The 12,569-nt window shown below is 30.9% G+C and overlaps 1 protein-coding gene across 7 annotated transcripts in view; it reads left to right on the forward strand.

Moving 5' to 3' along the window:
- The window catches only part of LOC117175154 (F-box/LRR-repeat protein 7), a 505,186-nt gene that overhangs the window by 328,575 nt on the left and 164,042 nt on the right, over positions 1-12,569 (forward strand). The window lies entirely within an intron of this gene.

Consider the following 12,569-nt stretch of genomic DNA (forward strand, 5'->3'; position numbering starts at 1 on the left):
TCTGTTTATACAAATTATCATTGTTGAGCATGTTTTCCACAGTCTTACTATAATTATCTCTATCAGCTGCTACTGCTATGTTGTCTTTATCTGCATTTACAAAAACTAAATCTTTATTAGCCTTTTGAAAATTCTCAAGAAAGTTAAAAGATTTTTCAAGGTTCTTAAAGATATTATTTTTATTAAGATTTGAGCTAAATTGAGTAACTGTTTTTATGATGCTAAGTTTCTGATCGCCATGCTCTGCATTTTTTAAACAATTTTGTACACTAGAAACAATGTTATTAATAGGTAACTTATTGACATTACAAGGAATACCAAATTTGTAACCCAGTGCTAAGGTTTCAGCTACCTCATCCAGAATTTTGACATTCGAGATATTTTTGAAGCATTTTTTAATTTCAAAATTCTCTACATTGATTTTTCTGTGCTAACAACCTGTTTTGCATTAAATTGAGCTTTTTGATAAATACCTGTCTCTTTTTATACTTTAGATTATAGAGTTATACATTTATATGTAGGCCTGTCACAACATTGTTGGAACTTAAACCATTATTTGATTTTGATTTTAATAATATTAATATCCTTGCTAGAGAAAAAAAACACCTATAAAAGACGCATAATAGAATTCATTTTTATGAATATATATTGCCATATTTCGATTAACTTACAGACAGAAATCATAAATTTCAACAAAATATATCAAAGTATCTCCTGTCTACTTTGCTATATGTTCGTCGTTGTCCACAAATACTTTAAGGATTTTTTGTTTTCTGCCAATTAGCATATAGTTTCTTAAAAAAAGCCTCTTTAATTTTTATGAGGGTTTTATATTATATGTTTTTTATATATTTTAATTTAATTTGGTGTCACACAACACTATTACTTTTAAAAATTGACACTAAACTATTGACGGATGTTTGACTGTAAAATTAAATATTCTTGTTTTTCACAAGAAAAGAAGCACATGTATTTTTTATTTCTTTTACTTTTTTCTTTTATTTTAAAGCAAATTTGTTTCTAATTATTTATAAGGAAAGATCGTTATTTATGTATTACTTATTCAGATTCTCTTAAAAAGGCACACAGTGACAGCCGAAACGTCAGAACTTCAACAAACTAACTTTCTAGTAATTTCGTTTTATTCTTTTAATTAATGAAGACTTACCTACAACAAATTCCTATCAAGCAGAAAAAAGAACCTTACATGTTACTGAAAACCAAGTTAAATCTGCCGACCTTCCTGGTACGTATATGGACAACATGACAGTTCAGTAAACGTTACAATTATAGGCAAATAAGTATGACTATCAATGATGGTTACTAGTACCGATTCTCAATTGGTGCCGACCTGCGGATCAGTAGATTTTACCGATCCAGTCGTTATTTTGTACAGTTCCTGGATGCTGCAATTACGATTTATCATGTCACTTTAACGAATAATATAAAGAGATCTGAATTATGTTATCGGCGTAGACTACAGTTAAGACAGCACTGTAAATTGTGAAAAAGTATTGCTAAAAATAATTAATAAATAAGCGCACGGTTATTTCTTATAAATATTTTCGGATATACTTATAATTAATCGTTCTTTAAAAGTTATAATGCTTATAATACGATTCAAATTTCGCACGAAATGGAGGGGGCTTCGAACACATAAAGCTAAGAACGCAAGTCAAATGTCTTAACCACTACACTAGTATACGAGTTGCGATCTGTAAAATAATTTGGAAATGAATTTGCAACTGAGGGTGGTGACCTCGGGAATCACTTCTGAATACGCAATCATGCCATCGCGGCACACAATAAAAGTTCTAGCATTAACATCATATCTATATGTCAGCTGAAACAGTCACGGAACAAAAACACGCCTTGCTCCAATAAACTCTCAAGTGTACGCAATTTGTGAATAAGTTGTGCCATCCCAAATTATATTATTTTTATAAAACCCCTTCCTTGGAAAGTGGGAATATGGAGTAATGTGACGACTGTCACAGAAATGTCAAAAAAGAATGTTTTTTAGGTGATGCAATCCATTCATTGCCGATTGCGCCGTGAATTCACCCGGTGCTCCGCGCGGATAGGTGTTGCTTTGTGACTTTAGGGGCGAATTAAGTAAACTGATCGGATCGTTTGCATGTACCGATCTTTCGGTAATGTTCACTGCACTACTATTGTAATTTCGATTCAGTGGATTTTACATGTCGTTCAGTATGCCATAAAAGGAAATAGAGTTTCATTTTACTGAAGGGTAACCGTCGCATTAACCTGAATTTCATTGTGAGATTTACGAAATGCTAAGTGATTTTGACATTTTCACCCTCTTATTAAGAGCAGTGTATACTGGTACGGTTACAAGAAACCCTTTACAATTCTTGACAAGTAAATATTACATTTCTTTTTTTTTTGTGTGACTTATATTTACTTTGACGGTCAAAGAAAGGATTTATTTAATTCTTATCAAATCTACTTATTAATTAACAACGCAATTATATTGGTGGATCCTTGTCTGCAAAGTACTTAATCACAGGACCACAAAAAAATGAGTGAAGGGTTTCTTAAACCAGACCAAGTGGATTGTGTGTTTTTTGGGTCGCTGAAACCGAATCTGAAACCTGTTTTACCCCATCACGTCAGAGTTTTTTTCTAACAAAAAAAAATCTTAAAATTTTAAAACCCAAAAATATTAACCTTTAAACCATATAACCCTATAACTTCATAGCTCAATGACCTTAAGGTCAACAACATATAATAATAATATCCATAACTCAAAATTTATAACCTCAAAACTCATCAATCTCAAATCCCAATAAACTACAAACCCAAAATGCATCAAAAAACAAAAAAACTTACACGCATAATGGAAACCTTACTCTGAGAGAGTTTTATCTTTATAATTCCATACGTCTGCCACTTCATGACATCGAAAGCCATGAGCTCCATTACCCTGAAGTGTATCCTAAGAAAATTACATGTCTTAATATAACTTCGAATCATGTAGAATTCAATTTCATAACACAACATCCCCATAACTCCATAAAACCTAATGCCTCACAACTCCACAACCCCAAAAGTCCCTAATCCCATGACCCCAAAACCCGATAGCCTTATAACCCAGAAACTCCATAATCTTATAGCCTCATAAATGTTACAGCAAAAAGACTTACAAGTGAGTCTTCAAAAGCCTGTAATCACAGAAAGCTACAATCAAAACTTACACTCGAGACTTCATTCTTGTTTTGCAGAAAGTTTGAACCAAATATTTTATCTTACTTCAGATAAACTTTAGGTTTCTAAAACTAAAATTCCAATATTCAATAAGTTCAAGATTCCCTGCGTCGCAATAACTTACATTTAGCGATAGTGGTGTCGTGAAGTTTTGACTATCCGCCTCAAAGTATTTTTTTGTCGCACTTAAGAGTTGTAGGGTTATGGGGTTTTGGGTGTATAGGGTTATGAGCTTTTGGATTACTGGTGTTATAGGATGTTGGGGTTATAGGGTTATGGGATTTCCGACTAATGTAGCTTATAGTTTTTGAGGTTATGAAGTTATGGACTATGTAGTTATAAAGCTAAAACTATCCGGGAATGAGGTTTGAAATTTTCGCTTAAGCTTTTTTGTTCTTGCAGTTTTAGTTTGTAATTTATTGGGATTTGAGATTTACGAGTCTTGAGGTTATAAATTTGGAGGTTTTTAATGTTACAGGTTTCACCTGCAAATTACTGTGTATTTGTTCTTTATTTTATTTATTTATAAACAGCTCTTCCCCTCTTTAAGGAAATATCCATTAAAAACAGACTATTGACGCTCGAACGAGGGCCAACTTATCTTATTTCTTTTAATTTTTTCTTTATTTTTTATTTTTATTTATTTATTTTTATTATTTTTATTTATATTTTATTTTTTCTGGAATGTTTTATATTTTTTGTAAAATACACTCTCATGGGCTTTTTATAGGGAGAAAGAATTAGTCACTCTTGTTAATTCTTTTGGGGGTTTTGTTTTATTTTTTTATGAAATTCACTGAGTTTCGACCACGGGAGGGGAATGGAAGAAAGAGTGGTTCTTCCCTGGAGCATCATTTTTCATCAAGGACCAGCGCTACGAAGAACGAAGAAGCAATGCGGGTTGAAGTCGCACAGATCCAGGCGTAACCATAGGTTGTTCACCGGGAGTTGAATGTGGTTGAGATTCCCGCATTTCAAATCCTGTACCTGGGGTGATTCAAATCTCACCGTTAAGGATTCGTCGCAGCACCACTAGCACCATCTCTTGGGCAGTAGGGTCCCGAAATCTTCCTCCATATGCCATGACACTGCGACAGCGCAGAAGACACATCTCGTCCACCTGCGTAGGAGGGGAGTGATTGGGCGGCCTGCGTGCTGCCGAGACTAGCGAATTTCGACGGTTCTATTTATATCTCTATCCGCTTTGAAATAAAATCAAGAGATTAGGATTTTAATATTTCCAGACTTCGATGCTGGCGTTTCTCATGATTTGAATACTTCGCGCGCCTCTTTATATGCGCATATTTTGAGGTTGCGTTATTTCAAGCAAAAAATATAAATGATATAAATATTAATAATATTATATATATAAAAATATATACATATATTATTTATGATATTATCATAATTATGCTATATTAAAATAGTCTTATTCATATCTTGATCTGCGTTTCAAAGAAATTAAACAAATTGGTGATTTTAATGATATTTGAATATTTCACACAATTTAAAAATAAAAATATATATGCAATATCAGAATATTAATACAGTGATTAATATCTTGTTGTAAATTATATTGCGTTCATTATATTGTATACTTTATATTGTGTATATTATTGTACATGATAAAAATAAATTATATAATCAAGTATTCGATATTATAATTATATATAGAATAGAATAGAATTGATTGTCTTCATTGTATACTTTTACAAGTTTTTACTATATTCTTATGCTCTCTTAAGTTTTTAAATAAAGCGAAGCTACATATTTTCTCTCTTAGAAGTTTCACCTGAACAGATGATAATTAAATCATTACATCACAGAAAAAACTAAGAATAAAATTTGTTGCAGAAAATTGTTTAGAGCGATAAGGTTTTGTTTAGCCAACTTCGCGCCTTTCGAAAAACATGTGTTTGTCATGGAAAAACAAAAGAAAGTGTAACCGATATTTGTGTAAAGTTTATCCTGTGAAGTTAATTTTTTTCAGAGAATTTTTCGTCGGAAATCGATGTAAAGTTTATCTTCTGTTTTTTTCTGTGATATTTCTGTGTCTATATTACAGTTCCTCTTCTCCTTAGGCTATATTTCTCCTCTATATCACTATTTTATTCGATATTATAATTATATTAATATTAATATTAATTAGCTGTAAATGATTGTGCTGGGGTTTTTCAGCGTTTGATTTATCTACTATAGCTTCCTAGAATTTGGTTATATCATACTTTTTTCATGACTACTTGAGACTTCGATTATTAAGATTTAAAATTGCTAGCAATTTTAAAAAGTTTTAATAAAAAAACTTGTGCCTGTTAGTACTTATAATTTGTAATTGTTTTATTTTAAATGACTCTCATAAATAAATTCTCTATTTTTGAAAGGCTATTTAAATTTTTTCGGTTTAATAGATAATTTCAACTTCCACGCTTAAAATTCTAGCGCAATCATTTACAGCTAATTAATATTAATATTAATATCAATATCTGTTGAGATAATATTATTATAATTATAATATCATATATAGTTAATTATACTCGTATATACTATTAATTCTATTATAATGCACCCTGATTATAATTATTTTTTCAAATTTTCATCTCCTAACTCAAAATTTTAATTATTTTTTAGAATTCCTTGTCCCAGATCTGAATTATAATTTTTTCAAAAAATCTCTAATACAATTCAGAAATACATACAATTGCTTTAATAAAAATACCTGTTTCAATTCAAAATACAGGGTGAAATTAGAAAATTCAGATTTTTAAATCTGAAAATGATTTATCTGAGGTGGAAATCTTTTGAATTGTAAACTTTTAAAACTGAAGCTTGACAAATTTTTAATTCAGAAATCTTTCATTTAAACGCTCAATAAATTTATACGCATAAAATAAAAACTTTAAACACCTTTTAATTTTACAATTTTTTTTATGAAATTATGTTAAAATGCAAAATTACAAATTTTTATGACTTTAACATTTTAGAGATTTCTGGTTAAAAATATAAATAACGCTATTATTTTTAAGGTTCAAAATGATGATACTTCAAAAAAAATTCAGTTCTTAACAATAAAAATTGAACGATTAAACCAATTTTTTAAATAAAAACCTTTAAACTTAAAAGTTAAATTATTTTTATTTTAAGTTGTACCAGATTAATATTTTTGCATTGTATTTATAGATAAAAATTTGTGTTTACCAATTGAAAATATTAGAAATTAACTTACTATCAAAATAATTAAATTTTCAACGAAAAAAAGTGAAAAATAAATTTGCAATAAAATAGTTACATTTTCAACCAGAAAAATGAATTTTTTAAATCAAATTAATAATTTTCAGCCTGAAACTGGATTTTTTTATTGAATTCTAAGCCCAAAACAATTAATTACAAAAAAAAACCTTCATTTTCAAACAAATAGTTCCATTTTTCACTAAAATGTTGAATCTTCAAAAAAAAAGTTTAAATTTTTAATTAAAAACTGTTAAACTCATCTAAAAATATATGAGTTTTACACAATAGTTGACTTTTCAGTCAATAAGGATTTTTTAAATGATTGAATTTCAAAGATAAATCAATACATTTTTAAATGTCAGGGACTAAATCATTTTGATCAATAAAAATGGATTAATTATAATTCTTTTTTTATTGGAAACTTTTTAAATTATAAATTGAATTCTTTTATTTCAAGTCGTTTTATATTATTAATTTTTACATTTTTATTTATAAATCCAAACTCAAAAGTTTTATTGAGAAATTGACAATCTTGAAAATCGAACTGTCTAACAAAACATTTAAATTTTCCGTTAAAAAAAATATAATAACTTTGGTTCATATTTTTAAACCAGAAGTCTTTGAACTATTCCGTTAAAAAAATGTTTACACTGTTTGGTAAAAAAAATCCTCTTTTTGGCTTTGAAATTCAACAATTAAAAAAAATCCTCATTGACTGAAAAGTCATCTCTCGTATAAAATTGATATATTTTTGGATGAGTTCAACAGTTTTTAAGTAAAAATTTAAACTTTTTCTGTTGAAGATTCATCATTTTAGTTGAAAATGTAACTATTTGTTTGAAAATAAAAGTTTTTTTTAAATTAATTTTTTTGGGCTTAAAATTCAATTGTTTTGTAGCAAATTTTTCATTTTGGCTCGAAAATTCATCTGCTTTGGCAGAAATTTCATGTTTTATGTAAAAAAAACTTAACTATCTGACTGAAAATCTATTTGTTTTGATTGAGAATTTATTAATTTTTCTATAAAATTTGTCTTTTTTTGTTGGATTATTTTTTTTTCGTTTTAGAATACACAATTTTTTAGTTAAAATTTCAACTACTTGACTAAAATTTAAACTTATTTGTAAGAAGTCCGGTTGTGGTTGAAGATTATTGACTTCAGTTAAAAAATTCATCTTACTGGTTGAAAATGTAACTATTTTGTTGAAAATTTGTTTTTCTCTTTTTTTTTTAGTTGAAAATTCAATTATTTTGATAGTAAGTTAATTTCGTACATTTTCAATTCTTCTTTATTCATAATGTATCCCCGAAGAGTCTACATGACTTTCATTCCTTACAATCTTTCCGTTTATATCTATATTTTTTCACAATCTTATCCTTTCTATATATACAATTACTTGCAACTATTTACATAAAGTCTTATATCTAGTTCCTTATTTCTATTTCCTGCGATAGCGCCATTTAGGACTTATTAGCGACTTCCGTTTCCTTTTTCTTTCACTTTTTTATACTTCCATTTACCTTTTTTTACGTGCATTCTTTCATTCAATCTCATTCGTTCTTCAAGCACCCTCCAACTCCTTCATCCATTCTTCTCCTAATCCATCTTCCTCTAGAATCTTAACCACATTTTCTTGCCAGCTTCCTTTATCTTCCATTCTTCTCCTACATCCTTCCCATACATGCTCCCATGTTTCCTCCTCCCATTCACATATTCTACACTTTCTGTTCTCTTCTTTTTTCCAGTACATCCCCTCCCTTACCTCGTTTCCCAATCTAAATCTTGCTATTCTGATCCACCTTCTCTCTCGCCATCCCTTTTCTAAATAATTTATCACCTCTTCCTTTTTTATCATCTTATGCCATTCATTGTATTTCGATTCCTCAATCGCCCTCCATCTTTTTATTAATTGTCTTTTCCTCTCCCTTTTTTCCAATTCTTTATAGTTTACTCCACTCCCGTCTTCTATTTCTCTATCATTAAAGAACTCCCTCCTTTCTTCTTTCCATCTCGTTAATTCGATCGCCCTCCCTCTCCTCTCTTCTACCTCCATCAAACACTTTCACACCAACTCCCCTCCCTTTCCCTCCCTTAGCTTTGTCTCAAATTTCCATGCCCTCTTTTCCGCTCTCAAAGTTAACTTATCCCTTTGCGTTTCTTCTCTCACCATATATCCTGGCGTCCTCCAGTCTGCCCCTTGTGTCCACCTTACATAGCTTTCTTGTAAACTCTCAATATCTTTCTTTTCTTTCCATCCCCATATCTCTGCTCCATAACCTAATACCGGCCATACCAGCGTATCAAATAACCACATTCTCTTTCTCCATTTTTTGAACCTTCCTTTTCTTATTGCCCATATTTGTTTCATTACCCCTGCAGCTTTTTTTATCCTTTCTCTTATATGAGCTGTAGGATCTCCATTCGTTTGCAAGACATATCCCAAATATTTATACTCTTTAACTTCTTCTAACTTTATTCCTTTCCATCTCCCTGTACATTCTTTCTTCCTTTCCGCTCCTTTTCTAAACCTCATTATCTTTGTCTTTTCTACATTTACATTCAGCTTTTGCCCATCCAAGTATTTCTCTAATCCTGTAATTAATCCCGCCATCCCTTTTTCATCCGCTGCCATCAACACTATGTCCATTTAGTACCATTTAGTACCTTATCCTTGGATTTCCTTCCTCTCGCTTTTTCCCATTCCCTTCCTCCTCTGTCTCCTGTTCTCGCATTGTAATCCCCACCAAGTATCATCCTAATTTCTTCTTTATTTTCTTAAATCATTTCTTTAATCTGCTCTGCTTTTTCCTGCATATCACGGTTCACATAAATCCCACTACCTTCCACTTCTCTTCTTCCATCACTGCCTCTTCTACTATTACTCCTTCTTTTTGTTAATTCCTGTCTTTCTTATCTTTCCCTGTTATAAATTCATTTGTTACTTCCATCAACATTCTTCCACTGCTCTACACTTTTTATTTTTCCTCTTTGCACTTTGCACTTGCCATTTGTAACCTCTTGGTAACATTCCCCTTACTCTTTCCCATCCCTTTTCATCTACCCACGTCTTGATCATTATTACTACATCCCATTGTATCAAATTTCTCATAAACTGTCTATCCTTTCTCTCAAATCCTGCTATATTCCAGTAACAAATCTTCCATTCTTTCCTACTTTCGTTTCTTTTCTTCTTTTCCTTCTTACTATTTCTTATTTTCCGATATCCCGTTCCTTCCTCTTCTAGTTTCTCTGCACCTCATTGCTCACTATCTGTTCCCCTTCTTCATCCCAATCCCACCATACTCCATCTATCTGAATTCTCCCATACTTAACCCATGTTCTCTTTCCTTTTTTTCTTTTCTCTTGCGTTATTTTCCTTAATTTATACTGCATCTTCCATTCTACACATGTCAAATCATCCTCTATTCTCTCTGGACAAACATATAATAACCTCTTCTTTGTAATCACCTCCATCTTATGTTCCCATTTCTTTAGTTTCACCAGTACCATTATCTCCCCTCTTCGCACTTCGCTTTCAACATTTCGCCTTTCTTCTATCTCTACCTTAGCGTCAATCCTTTTTAGTACCTTGTCCACCCCTTCCTTCAGATCCTTCCCCCCCTAATATTATACCCTTTATCACTCTGTTTAATTTTCTTTATTCCGTCTCTTTCCTTTCTATTATGTGTTCTATTTTTCTCAGTCTTTTCATCTCCTTATTCCCACTCTCGCCCCCACCACAATCCCTGTTTGAGCTTTCAATTTTCTTCATCCTACCTTTCATCTCCTCTACCTTTGTATTATTATCTTCTTCCTGCTTCTCTAGTTCTTGCTACAATGACTGCGTCCTCTTTTCTAACTTTTTCCTGATTTCTTCCCATTTTTTTTATTTTTCTCTTAACTGTAGCCATTTCCCGCCTAATTACCTTCTTTAATTCCTCTCCCCTTTTCTCCTGCTTTTCTTCATAAATCTCCATTACCTCTATCATCTCTTCTCGAATTTCCTTTAGTCTTTCCTGTTTCATCGACACTTCACTTTAATCTCCGCTACCGTCAGTACCCTTACTATTATCGCTCTTCCCTGTCAAACTCTGCTTTTTCGGCGGCGATCTAAACATTTTCTGATATTTTACGCTCGCCCCGATATCTTCCTTCTCTTCACTGCTTTCCCTCTCCCCTCTCTTCCTTTTGATAATTTCTTGTATTGACCCTACGCTTTTTGTTCTCAATCTTTCCTTTTCTATAGTTTTTTTTATACTTCCCCCTTGCGTTCCTTTCCTTTATCTCTTCTTTCGTCGTACGGAACACTTCCTGCTCTAATTCTGTTTCTTCCGCGGAGATACTCGCTCCGTTAGCCATGAATCAAATTCAAACTTTCCCGCCTTCTATACTTCCCTGTCTCTATCTACCGTCGCTGTCTGGGACATGTTTCGCCTTTCTTTTTCGCTACCCAACCTTGCCACTACCAATCCGTCAACAAAGTCCTCCCACCCTGTCACAATCCTCCAAACAAACTTCCACACAAATCTGTCTCAATCCTCCAAAATATCTACCTCCCCTTTCCAATCTCACAATCCCTCAATTAAACTATCACATCCACACTCTCCTACTCACTTCCACAATCCACTCACCTCAAATCTCATCACAATATCAGAAAAACTCAGCATCAACAATTTCCACTACTTTACACTTCCATGCCGGAAACGGAAGTCCAATTTTCAATTAGTTAACTCAAATTTTTATCTATAAATAACAATGCAGAAATATTAATCCAAAACAACTTAAACTAAAAATAATTTTTATTTTATTTTTAAAAGTTTTTAGTTAAAAAAATTTGTTTAATCGTTCAATTTTTAATGTTACGAACTGAAACTTTCTTGAAGTAGTATCATTTTGAACCTTAAAAATAATAGCGTTATTTATATTCTTTAACCAGAAATCTCAAAAATGTTAAAGTCATAAAAATTTTAAATCGGTAATTACGTATTTTAACATAATTTGATTTAAAAAATGGTACAATTAAAAGGTGTTAAAAGCTTGTATTTTATACGTATGACTTATTGAGCGTCTGAATGAAATATTTCTGAATTAAAAATTTGTCAAGCTTCAGTTTTGAAAGTTTAAAATTTAAAAGATTTCCACCTCAGATAAATCATTTTTAGATTTAAAAGTCTGAATTTTCTAATTTCACCCTGAATTTTGAATTGAAACGGGAATTTTTTTAAAACAATTTTATGTATTTCTAAATTTGATTAGAGATTTTTTGGAAAAACTATAATTCAGATCTGGGACAAGGGATTCTAAAAAATAATTATAATTTTGAGTTAGGACATGAAAATCTGAAAAAAGAAGTATAACCAGGGTACATTATAATAGAATTAATATTATATATAATTAACTATATATGATATTATAATTCTAATCATATTATCTCAACAGATATGGATATTAACATCAATATTAATTAGCTGTAAATGATTGAAATAGAGTTTCAAGCGTGGAAATTGAATTTATCTATTAAACCAAATTCTAGGAAGCTGTAGTTTGTTATTCTTTAATTCCAAATGATTCTCCTAAACAAATTTTATAATTTCGAAAGTCCGGATGCTATTTAAACTTTTTTGGTTTAATAGATACATCAAACGCTTAAAAGCCCACAGCACAATTATTTACAGGTAATTAATATTAATATTAATATAATTATAATATCGAAGAAAATAGTGACATAGAGGAGAAATATAGCCTAAGGACAAGAGGAACTGTAATATAGACATAGAAATATGGAATGATTTAATGATTTAATTATTATCTGTCCAAGTAAAAATTGTAGGAGAGAAAATATGTAGATTCGTTTTATTTAAAACTTTAGGAGAGCAAAGGAATATAGTAAAAACTTGTAAAAGTATACAATGAAGACAATAAATTCTATTCAAGATCAAGATATAAATAAGACTATTATAATATAACATAATTATAATAGTATCATTAATAATATATGTATATGTTTGTGTATATATATATATATATTTTGATTCCTCTAGAATCAAACCGAAGGGCCTATGACAAAGCCACCGAACGCGTCCTCGGGTTGCGGATAGAGGGTCCCTGTACC

The sequence above is a fragment of the Belonocnema kinseyi genome, chromosome 6, assembly GCF_010883055.1.
Source record: "Belonocnema kinseyi isolate 2016_QV_RU_SX_M_011 chromosome 6, B_treatae_v1, whole genome shotgun sequence".
In the NCBI taxonomy this organism is placed as follows: domain Eukaryota; kingdom Metazoa; phylum Arthropoda; class Insecta; order Hymenoptera; family Cynipidae; genus Belonocnema; species Belonocnema kinseyi.